The sequence below is a fragment of the Colias philodice genome, chromosome 26 (assembly GCF_061535455.1).
Source record: "Colias philodice isolate Cphi_HAF_F1 chromosome 26, ilColPhil1 Martin Lab GWU primary, whole genome shotgun sequence".
NCBI classification, from domain to species: Eukaryota; Metazoa; Arthropoda; class Insecta; order Lepidoptera; family Pieridae; genus Colias; species Colias philodice.
Genome location: NC_143111.1, coordinates 3,775,588 through 3,787,738, shown reverse-complemented (window position 1 = coordinate 3,787,738; position 12,151 = coordinate 3,775,588).

Sequence of the window (12,151 nt, the reverse complement as noted above, 5' to 3'; positions counted from 1 at the left end):
ATGTAAAGATGTACAGTTGAACACAAAAGTATAAACAAATGCAGTTCAAATGTAAAAAATGCGGTACACAAGAGCAAACGATTATAATCCGTATCGAATGGGTCATAAGACCAGTCGAGTTTGCTACGCTGAGTCAAGCGTGCGCATTCGTTTCGTATGGCGTAGCAGTGCCGCGTAGACACCACAGGGAGCGCTACGTCTATGCGCTACGGAACCGCGGATTTCGAAATACATAATATTGTACGTGTTTTGTGAACTGTGTTTATTAAATTTGTATGGATATTTAAATCGTTTTTTGTGCGAGACTGTACTCTAGGGGGCGTAAGAAAATATTGTTTAAGGTAAAGCAATTTGTAATTTTAAACGTTAAGTTTTAAAGTTTTGTGCGTAGGCAGATAATTGAATAATAGAAATAAGTTTTTTTTTTATTTGTATTAGTACGATTTAATAGTAAGACATTTTGCAATTTATGTAAACTACAGTATTTTTGGATTAAGTTTTGATAAAATTTATTATTTCTAATTAGTGATTTATGAGTTAATTAACATTTTATTAAATTTATAATTATTTAACTAAATTATATTGTTCATTGTTGAAACTTATGTATAATTTATTTATGTAAATAGAGTATAAAAAAGTTGTTAGTTAGACAACACTTATAACTCAAGAACGACTGAAAGTATTTTACTTATTTTTACTTTATTGGATTCATTTCCAATTCGATTAGGAACTGTTATATTTTTAATATCCGGGTGGAGCCGGAGCAAGTAGCTAGTCTATACATATAATAAAACATAAAAAATATACAACAAAAGAAACGAAAGCCGAAAAAATTTGATGATAGAGCAAGCTAGCGTTCTAAATTTAAAATACAATAGATGCCAAAACTATCAAGTGTTTTAATGTCACAAGCCTTGCCAATGACCTAGTTTTAATGACCTAAATACTTAAAAAGATGAACCTATCCTTGGGAATTGCTAAGCCGCCTTATAGTTAATTAGGGACGCTAACTTTTGGTATCAAAATGATAAGAGGCTTAGTGAATTGTTTATAAGACTACAATGTATATAGGCTTGGATACTTTTTGTATAAAATATATAACATACATGTATTATAAATAGGTATGTGTTAAACAGTAACGTAGTAAGTTTTAATTTTTTTAATAGGGATGCGATAGGACTTCCTGTTATTTTTATTAAAGTAATTTTTTTTATTTATTTATTTAACATAATATAAATTCTTAGATGATATAATTTACATTGATGCAATCATAAACTCATTCAAGAATTAAGAAAACATTAGTAACAAGACATAGAGGATAAATACTACAGTATCTAAATTTGTGTAATTTGAATTCCTACATAATACAGTATACCTACATTAGATTGTCTTTAAACACAATTCATTCCACTGATGGTCTCAGCACATCGTCGTAAAATGCAGCCACTTAGTTTGCGTCATTGTATATTTATAGCATAATTATACTGTAGTATAACGTCAATAACAACACTTCTTTGAAGTTAATGGTGGTGCAATCTTGGTAAAGACACTTGCCAATTATAATACATTTCCGAGTTAGATTTTCAACGAATGAATTGTATTTAAATAAACAACGGATTGCTAAATGGAAAAAAATATAGGGAGATATATTGGTATCAAATCGATATCAAAGAATTCTGCAAGATTACTACACAAATACACAGTCTACAGTTTGTATTGTACTGGTTTATATAGAAATAAACATTAATTTCAATTATTGAGATAATATTTGCCTATATTGAGCTTATATACCATGGAGATTTGTCCTCTTATTTACAAGTAGGTATCATTTTTTACTAAATTTGCCCCACTTGCCAGATTAGATCAACTAATTCCAAATTCCAATTCTTATAATATTAAAGAACTGATAAAAACTTGATTAGTTTTAAATAAAGCACGGAGCGTTCTTAACACGACAAATCGTATAATAGAGAGAGCAAGAAGCTTATATCTAATACACTGGAGATTTCAGTATGAACATTAACTTGTAACAAGAAAATATGACATGGAATCAAGGTATGTTTTTTTATCCCTTTCACACCAACTTGGCAAGTTAGTTTTTAGTTCCTTTGATTTTATGAAATTGAAAACAACAATTCATTGCATAGAGACTACAGATAAATTTTCTTTACGGTGTTTAATGTATTCTTAAACAATTGTTTTGTATTGAAGTTATAGAAATAATTTTTGGATTTTATGTCAATGAATATATAAGAAACAATAATTTTTTTATCGTTAAGCATATTTAAAATGGGTAAAGTAGTTTTGGGGATTCTGTAATACAGCTTATAATCGTATATAGAATCAAATATTTCCTCTTATTTTATAAATACGATATCAAATGAATCTAATAAGTTAATAACACTTTATGCAATTTGAAACAAAGACCGCAATAAATACTTACGTACTTTTTACCTTGCTACTCATACATAATAATACATATCATAGACATATCTTCATGTACTTAATCAATTATAATTGCGTTTGCATGATTTCAATTATTAAACTCCAGCTATTTATATTACCATGCCAATCAATATCATGATAATCACTCTTAACGTAATTAATATGTATTCAGTGAATGAAAATTTTCCAAACTCATTCGTTAAAGTACACTCAATTATACGAAGGCGGAATCTCACCTTTACCTCATATATTTTATAATTTATATTGAAAATGCGTATTAAATTTCAATTTTAACTTTCAATTTCGTAAATAACCCTTACACTAGGTACCTATTTAACATTAATTTATGCTCTATTAAATTTTATATTCAATATAAAACAAGTTTAACAAAATATATTAAAGATATAAGTTTAAAAAATGAAATAATAAATTAAGTGCACATAATATGTCATAGGTACCTACATCTTTAATTAACCTCTAAGTCTAAGGTATTAAGTATTTTACAATTCTAAATCCATACTAATATTATAAATGCGAAAGTAACTCTGTCTGTCTGTCTGTTACTCAATCACGCCTTAACTACTGAACCAATTTGCATGAAATTTGGTATAGAGATATTTTGATACCCGAGAAAGGACATAGGCTACTTTTTACCCCGGGACATAGAATAGGTTTTATCCCGGAAATCCCACGAGAACGGGAACTATGCGGGTTTTTCTTTGACTGCGCGGGCGAAGCTGCGGGTGGAAAGCTAGTATTAAATAATTAAAGTTATATGCAGTAGCCTACTCAGTAGTATACCAGTATACCAGTGTATACGACGATATTTTAAAAGGTTATCGCTATATTCAGTTTTAAACATGCCATAAGAAACTTCGTAAATGCCTTATAGCCTTTTTCCTTGACACACCTGGTACCATAAGTACCTGATATTAGTAGCATGATATAATATACAGAGGGGAAAGATATTTGTTTTTGGGTTTTAGTATATTTTAGCACGCATTATTAGCCACACCTGAAAGTTTGTATGTAATTGCTTTAGATTCGATTTTGACCTAATTAAAACGGACAGATTTAATTCTTTGTAAACCGAGGATCTTACCTCTATATTCAAAGCGTGTTTTTTTAAACTACATTTATTTAAAAGTTAAGTTTCGTGTACTTACATTAACTTTTTGTTTTTATATTTATTGATTCCTTTACTGAGAAGTAGTTTAGGAAATAGGTCACCTTTACACTCGGGAATTACGCTAACACCACATACAGTAAACATAATAATCCTATTTATAAATGGATTATCTTATATTCATTGTACATTAAAAATAACTGTTTAGAAAGTTCTTTATTTCAGCTATTGAATGTAACATAAATTAAATCCTACCTTCATTAAGGATCGTGACCTTTATTCCAATTAGTTAAATATTTTTTCAATAGAAAAGGTGTTCTAAGTCGAATATAGCTCTAGTAAAAATTGTAAACAGAAAAAACTCGCGTGTTCGTTTGAATATTTCATAGTCGTAAGTAATTACTATCTTTAATTATTACCCGGTGTAATACTAACGCAATTTTATTAGTATTAATGAAAAATGAAACGACACGGAAGGAAATTATTCAAAGCAGTATTTAATCTATGTGAGTGCAAATTTCGTGAGTATTTGATCATTCATTTTTGATATTCCTTTAAGTAAATAATATAGGAAAATAGACGATATGTACGTAAGAAGTGAAACTTTTTTGGCAAGATTAAAAAATACCAAAATCGTCGCTTTAATCCATGACGTGACGATATTGCCATGGCGCGCCCTTCAAAATCTAAAAATTGTATGAAACTACATTTCTTACCTTATGTGTTACATTTTCTTATAATATGTATTAACATTTTTTTAAAGTGATGTCAAATAAAAACAGTTGTTTTTCTTTTCTATGAAATTTATTCAACAATGCATTTTAAAAGTAAATAGTCATTTATTTATAGGTATAGTTAATGTCTGTTAGAAATAAATTGATATGAATAATGGATGACTAACCTATAACCTTGGTTGGAGCGGCTTTCCAATGAAAAGTGGCCCTTTATCTCATGGTATTTTTATAAGACAATACATTTTTCCCATCTGCACATCGCCATCGATACAAACCTTAAATTTATTATATTAGCCGATATTGTTTTCAGAGGAATACGTGCCCTAATCCAATATTTCATACGAATATTTTATTGAATTTTCACGATATTCAGATCTTATCATTCCTTTAGTCACGGGTGGTCAGGTTGTAAATCTAATATGAACTGAATTATATTTGAATTGAAAATTAGCCCTAAGGGCTGATTTTTCAATCCTTGGTTAAAACTTATTCGTCGAATAATGTATAAAACTATCATTTTAAAAATAAACGATAATCTAATTGCCCGTATTTGACAGTTTACGTGACATTTTAATATTATCGTGTAATCATCGTGTAATACTTTATTGGACGGATAAGTTTTAACCAAGCATTGAAAAATCGGCCCTTAACCGAATTAATAGCAGTCATGGATTATGATGTCATACTTTGCGCCCGATTTGGCGCCGATAAATATACACAAGTCATTTCGGATCACTTCTAGATGACTCAGATGGAGCTCGTTTGTAAAATTCCAAATATAATTTTACCTCTGATTATTTTTGTAAAATGAGTCGTAATGGACACTGAATAAAGTTGAATTTCGATGAAATTAGTATGACCAAAAAAATTTGTCGAAAGTTCAGAGATGCGTACCTGAGTTTACATAAATCTTAAGTATTTGAAAATATATTTTTAATGGTAAATATAGACCTATTTATAATTGAGATTGTAACTTGTAAGTATAAAAATACTGACTAACATGTATATTATGTAACTATGTAAAATATTAAAATCCTATTAATTTTCATCCTCTATTACATATGTAGATTGTAGAACCATCACAAATCACTCACCTCTATTATTATGTAGAACAGACAAATTTTACCAATACACAAGCGATTCATGTGTGTGTGTACACGTACGTATACCATTAATATAGAATGTATTCTATACAAATGGAATTATTCTTAACCTTTCAAGACGAAACAGACAATAGTAATTTATACAAAGCACGCTCGAACACGGAATAAAAGTACATTGTGGAAAAGCTTTTAGAAGCCAATCTTGATACCGAGGCTCTTAGAACCTTCGAGAACAGATTTAAACGGCAAGGACCTTATCTGATTTTATCAAGCCAATTTTCTTTTTTAAGCCCATTCCGTGGCATACTTTTTTGTAATCTTCAATTAGTATTGTAATACATTTTATGTGAAAGTGAACGTAGGAATTATTCTTGTGTACCGGATTTTTATATTTTGCGTACCAATAATTATGTACCTGTATATAATATTGAGATATGTCGCAGCTGACTGGATAAATCAGCCGTTTCATAAATCGCCTAGGTTATGTTACTCAGCACCTTTTAAATGACTTTCTTCACAGGAATGTCCTTTCTTATATTAAACGATGTATAATTGCATAGGTACTGAATACCAACAGTTAGGATATCAATGAAAGGGCAAATCGAGTAGGCTGCGACGTATATGTCTACCATATACATATATAGGTAGAGTTGGAATTAAAGATTTCGTAGTTTGCCGAGTATTATATGTCATATTTAATTGTGTATCCTTTATACTATAAAAGGGATTTGAAAAGGCCCCTCAGTTCACTTAGTATACGAAATTTGATAGCCTTTGTAAATATTCCGCCTTTTCTTTGTGAAGCTGTTGGGTAACGTGATGCATGACCTGATTCGGCCAAACGTCTTCGAATACCAGTTTATATAGAATGGATTAGCTATTGAGCCTTTAAATAAACGTCATTGACCTGTATAGTGTAATCGAGAGATACTTTTAGATGTTATGAAGTCTTATCTAAATATTTATTTTTATCTTAAACAATTTGTATTTAGTAATATAGGTATATTGGGGTTTAGCAATACCTAGTATAGTATTATCTGCGGATAGTTGATTGTTGGATTCATGTTTGATTATTTTTGTTTCAAGTTCATAATTCGTATTATTGTTTCACTGTATTTAAATAGGTTAATTAGTAAGTTTGAAAATGAAATTAATGCATCATGTATTAATATCATGGTTAATAAGATGAAAACGTTGAACATAGTGCGTTAAACTTCAACTTTGAAGTGATTTTTGGAAAATAATTTAATCCGCATAAAACAAGAACCCGGCAGAAATATTTCTTCCATTCAACGTTCTTAAAGCGTATATTCATGGAATATACGAGAACAACTCCCCAACTTTTCTAATAACGCACTCAATTCCAAGGAAACCTTTAAAATTGCTTCGGGATCGAATCCGGTGTTGTGTTAACATTGTAAACTTTGAAATTCACCTGCTATATTGGAATAGGATAAGTTCTCAGGTGATTTGTTCCTCTTCTAGGTTCCGTTGAATTGTAAATCGTTTGGTTAATTAGTGATTGATAATGATTAAATAGTGTTAGATAAATCTAAGCTTGGTACAATTTTGCGTTTGTGTGAATATTGTTTTCCGACAGTAGCTAGCTCATTACATTATAATAATTATGTGTAAGTAGAGGCATATTATTTTCCAAATGTAATTTTAGACTGCAGTTAACTCGAGTTGTGTTTGTTGTTTTGTTGTGTTTCCCTTTTTTGGAAACTGCTTACGTTCGATAAAATTACGACTATCTACTTATAAATAATTGTTATCCTACTAAAATTTATTATTGCGAGTTTATTTATATTGTAATAGATGCGATACAGAATACTTTACAAAAATGATGTTAAGAAATCATTCCAATTTAGTCTCTTTGTTTTATATACAGTATGAAATAAACAGAAGCATCTATTTAAAGTAATATACCTACAAGATATGAAAGGGTTCAGTCACATAACGTATAACTATCAAATACTTTGTTTACTTGGAAATCTACGATTTCTTTGTAAATTCACATTTTTATGATACGACAAACATGCTTGGCTGATTTGCTTCCGTTGACGACAGGATACAAGAAGATAGGAACTATCTTCCGGCAAAGTTTTGTTTATAAAGGTATAATAAAAGTTCTACACTGAGAAAATAAAGTTTCATCGTATTACATCGAAAGAAAATACGCTTGTGATTTTCAGAAAATACGCTAGTGAAATGTATTTACGAGGTTGTACTATAAATCAGGCTCTATAGAATTTTTAGTTGTGTGCTTTGTTTGCCTGTCAGGTCGTTTTAAACTAATTAACGTGGTTCAAACATTATTTAACCATAACACCAACTGAATGATGTTTAGAACATTCAAAAATAAAGTGTCACGTATTTTTTTTAAACGACGAATGACGAAAAACGACCTAATCGCGGACGAAGTCGCGGTCAACAGCTAGTAATTCATATTTAATAATTACCTATCCCTACCCTAGGATAGAAAGATCTGCATTTAGACAATGATAACTGATAAGTCATTAGTCATATTATGGATGTTTTCGCAATAATCAGATTTAATTCATACAAGTTTCAAGTTCAGGAAATCTACTTAAAATATTTCGGAAATAATGATAGGAAAGTTGCAAGCGATTTAGTGTAATAAATAATAATCATATATTATGTACAACAAGTGTACAAGTTACTTCTATCAGGTGTGTGACATACAAATACAACTGTCAATTAGTGTACATAATTATTAAAGGTCGTGGGTGTAATCCTGCCAAGCAATTTTCCCCAAAATATAGGTTAAATACACATTACTTAAGATTTATTTCCCTCTACTCTACAGGATTTTACGTAGACGTGTCACTTGTAAGGGGAATTACAGTCAATTTGCTTGTCAATAAAAATACAAGACAAAAATCACAACATATTTTTGTCACAAACAAAATTCCAGCAGGATTCTTGGAGATTTTCGTATTTGCACAATTTTAGGGGTACAATCAAATGTTTTTTCATCAATAATTTCTTGTATATTACTAGAAACAGATATTTAATGACGTAAAATTGTTAGACCTAATTACTAGTAAAATAAACATTAAACTGTGTGAGGATTGATAAAAGTTTGATAGGCTATCCGCCCGCGGCTTCGCCCAAAAAAAAAACATCAAAATTTACGAAATTTTAAAGATGCATACAGACACAGACATCGAGAGCGATTTTGTTTTATGGTATGCCATAACATGAGTATACAGCCTTCATTATAGGATATATTTGAATAATTTTCTTATATTATAGAAGATGTAACACACAATACATACCATGAGTACAAAGTCAAGAAAATGCAAGTCATTTACATTACACAGAGATTCCTTTCTTGCATAGAGACGACACTAACTTACTTATAGATAGCGAAATAGTTTCTCATTATTTCCTTTTAGAGAAGTAATGTGCCTTTTGTAGTGGAATATTTAATGGTTAGGGAGCCAGGTGCAAATTTGGTTAACTATTTCCTCTCAAGAGATAATTCGTCAGACGCATGAGAGTATAGTATTATAAAGCCTCGTGAACGTCAGCTGGCGCTCGGTTGGGGGGGTGAGCGGTTGTAGCCTCCCACGCACATAAGAAAAAAAATACATTCATTCATTCATTTCCTCTCAGCTAAAAATTTGTCAAATTGTAGCTAACCCAATATCTCAACGAAAAAAAATAGTCAGCTGGTTACAACATGGTGTATTATACGTCAGCTGGTGTCTCGAACATGAAAGTTAAATTTAAAGAAAAATTTATTTTCCGTTATTTCCTCTCAAACAAAAATTTACCTGATGATAGCTTATATGTAACTGTGGATAAATATATATTATGTCAGCTGGCTGTATCTTGGTGGAAAAACCGTCAGCTGATACGGGAGGCTACAACCGCTCTTCCCCCCAACCGAGCTCCAGCTGACGTTCACGAGGCTTCATAATACTATACTTTGATGCATTTTACTAATTACCGCTTGAGAGGAACTTGGTCATAAAATCTGCTGCTGGCTCCCGGACCATAAAGAAAGATCTTTAAAATGCTTTAAGAATGATTTAATATTGATGAAAGGTTTTAGACCTCATTATATAAATGTTGATAGAAAATTCTTTGCCGTTAAAAATTAAATAGATATTATAATCAGTTAATAATTTAAATAGTGTATTTTGATGAAACTGCTATTTTGTCATTTACAATGTATAGATAAATGAAAAATAATGAGAAATGATGAAGAGAAGGATAATGAAGAAAAAGAAGTGTATAAATGAGATTTTACGGTTGTATGCATCTATAATGTTTTTGACGTGACAACGTCTTAATTCGATAGAGCCGACTGCACGCACGAAAAAACATGACTCAGGCGGCGTTACCTCGCTCTGAGGCGTTCCATGTAAGGCTTGAAGTGCAAGTGAGAGCGTGGAACGAGCGACAAAGAAGCACAATCGGACGTTGTCACGTTCAACTATCGTCAGTACCTAACCCATTTTTTCTTGTACGAGAAAATCGGGAATAAATTATATTTTCGAATATGTGCGCATAAGAGCGTGATGAATTGTTTATATTGCGCATTTCCTCCGGTAATAGCTTGTTTATCTTACCAAATATATCAGTTTTATTTTTACATGTATCTGATAGGTTACGGAATGTATTTATATCATAGATCCCTAGTTACTTATGTACGAGTATCTTTATGGGTAGTGTAAAGTGACCGTGAAGTAATTCAATATGAACAATTTTGGCTTATGGACCTAATAATGCATGTACACACTGTAGCATCATTCCTACTATACATAACTTTTGAAAACAGACAATCTGTCCCTGTAGTAACAGAAAAAATATTTTGAAATGCTTAAATTTTTTCCTTACCTTACCCAATTGGTAAATAATTTATGCATTCGATAGCCCGTCTTCGTACTTGAACCAAATTGCTAATAACTATTGCATACCACAATTTCTTTTCGACAAAACTCACATTAACACTATCTCGTAGAGTTAATCTTCATTATTATTTATTACCTACACGATAATCGCTCCAAAAAATCTTCAAACGTTGCTCAAAGGGTTGTCATTAAACACTGTCTGAAGCATCTTGGTTTTAACGCATACAGAAATTTGCCAATATCACACACGCTTAAGGCGGTTTCAGATTAGCGTTTTTTTCTGTGCGTTTCAACATACACGCGCGCTACATTACATGCTTCAAAAAACTGGACTAGCCTAAAGCGTGTTCGCTCGAACCAGTAGTATTACCATGTTATTCTATTGAAGAAAAATTGTTATTTTCGTTACTTAACCGTCAACTGTGAAAGATTCTATAGTCTATACGAGCTAAGCGCGTCAACGCTCGTGTGAGTTGCATGTCTAAAGGCGCGGCTACACGTGCGCGCGTATAAAACGCTAGTCTGTAACAGCTCTTAGCTGACACCAAACAAATTACATACATTACTTTGAATGCTTCACTTTGTACCGCACTCGCCGCTAATTCGAGAGTGTGCGTGTGTATAATGATGCTAATTTTTCAAGCCTTTGTTCGATAAGCTATGAGTGATAGCAGTTACCCGTTTTGTGTTTTTCTTGATTTAATTGTCGCGAGATTCCTTTCAGTCGGTTCTTTTGTGTTCATACACATGCGTGGGGTGTGATATCCTTTGGATGCAATACAACAATATGAAATGACTGATTTAAAAAGAATTGTATAGATGTTACAGGGTTCTCATGTTGAGGTACATCTAATTGTTAAAATGTAGTAATTACCTATTTAAAACCACCAATAATTACTGACCTAAAAACCAGTCTAATATACAAATCACCTTATACATATACCTAAAAACCTATTACTAATATCTTAAGCAAACAACGAAATGAAACACGTAATGTCATACGAGAAACACGCCCTTAATCCGATTCAATCGTTACAATTAGCTTTGTCAATAACTGAAGCGATCTGAAATTGAATGGTTTGTATAATTGTATCATGGGAGTGCAAGATTGTAGAGATAACGTAATTGTTATTGATTGTTTGTGAATTGAATAGCACAATTGAGTTTTTTAAGTCAATGTAGATTTAGGATTTTCATTGAGTGTAAGTTTTTAGGCTTATAAAAAGCAGAAAAATTATTGTTTAATTAGGCTAAATTTAAAAAGTAGATGTCACATTTTTATGGCGAAATTAATAAAGACAGTTATTTTATATAGAATACAGGCTACTATGACGGCATAGTGCTGAATCTTATTATTTTATGTTCTTATATCCTTCTAGATAGGTCACCTGGTGGTTCAAATGATCCATAATTTTTTCAACATGGGCCTGTAGTTTTCATACCCTTGTGATTGTGATGTGACTAGTTGATTGTATCAATTAATTTTTTTAGTAAAAATATCGTATAAGAATAGATAAAAAAAAGTTTGAATTAGCCCTATAATAGTGAACTGTAAACTATCTATTACTAGCTGCGCTTTTTGCATTCGCATTTGTCTATTGTTCATACGTGCGCATAAACATAACATTAGATATATTTTAAGATCATTAACATGAACATACATAATTTTATTTCACATTATATTTGGTTTTTTAACCTTATATTAAAAACCATTTCACCAAACACAAAACAATGATGAATATGGAGTACTTTAAGTACATTTATATTCCTTCCATTTTTAACCACTATAACATAAGAGAGTTATTGCAGTCAATATATTCCTGACCTTTAGCATGGCTAAGTCCTACGTGACTCTAG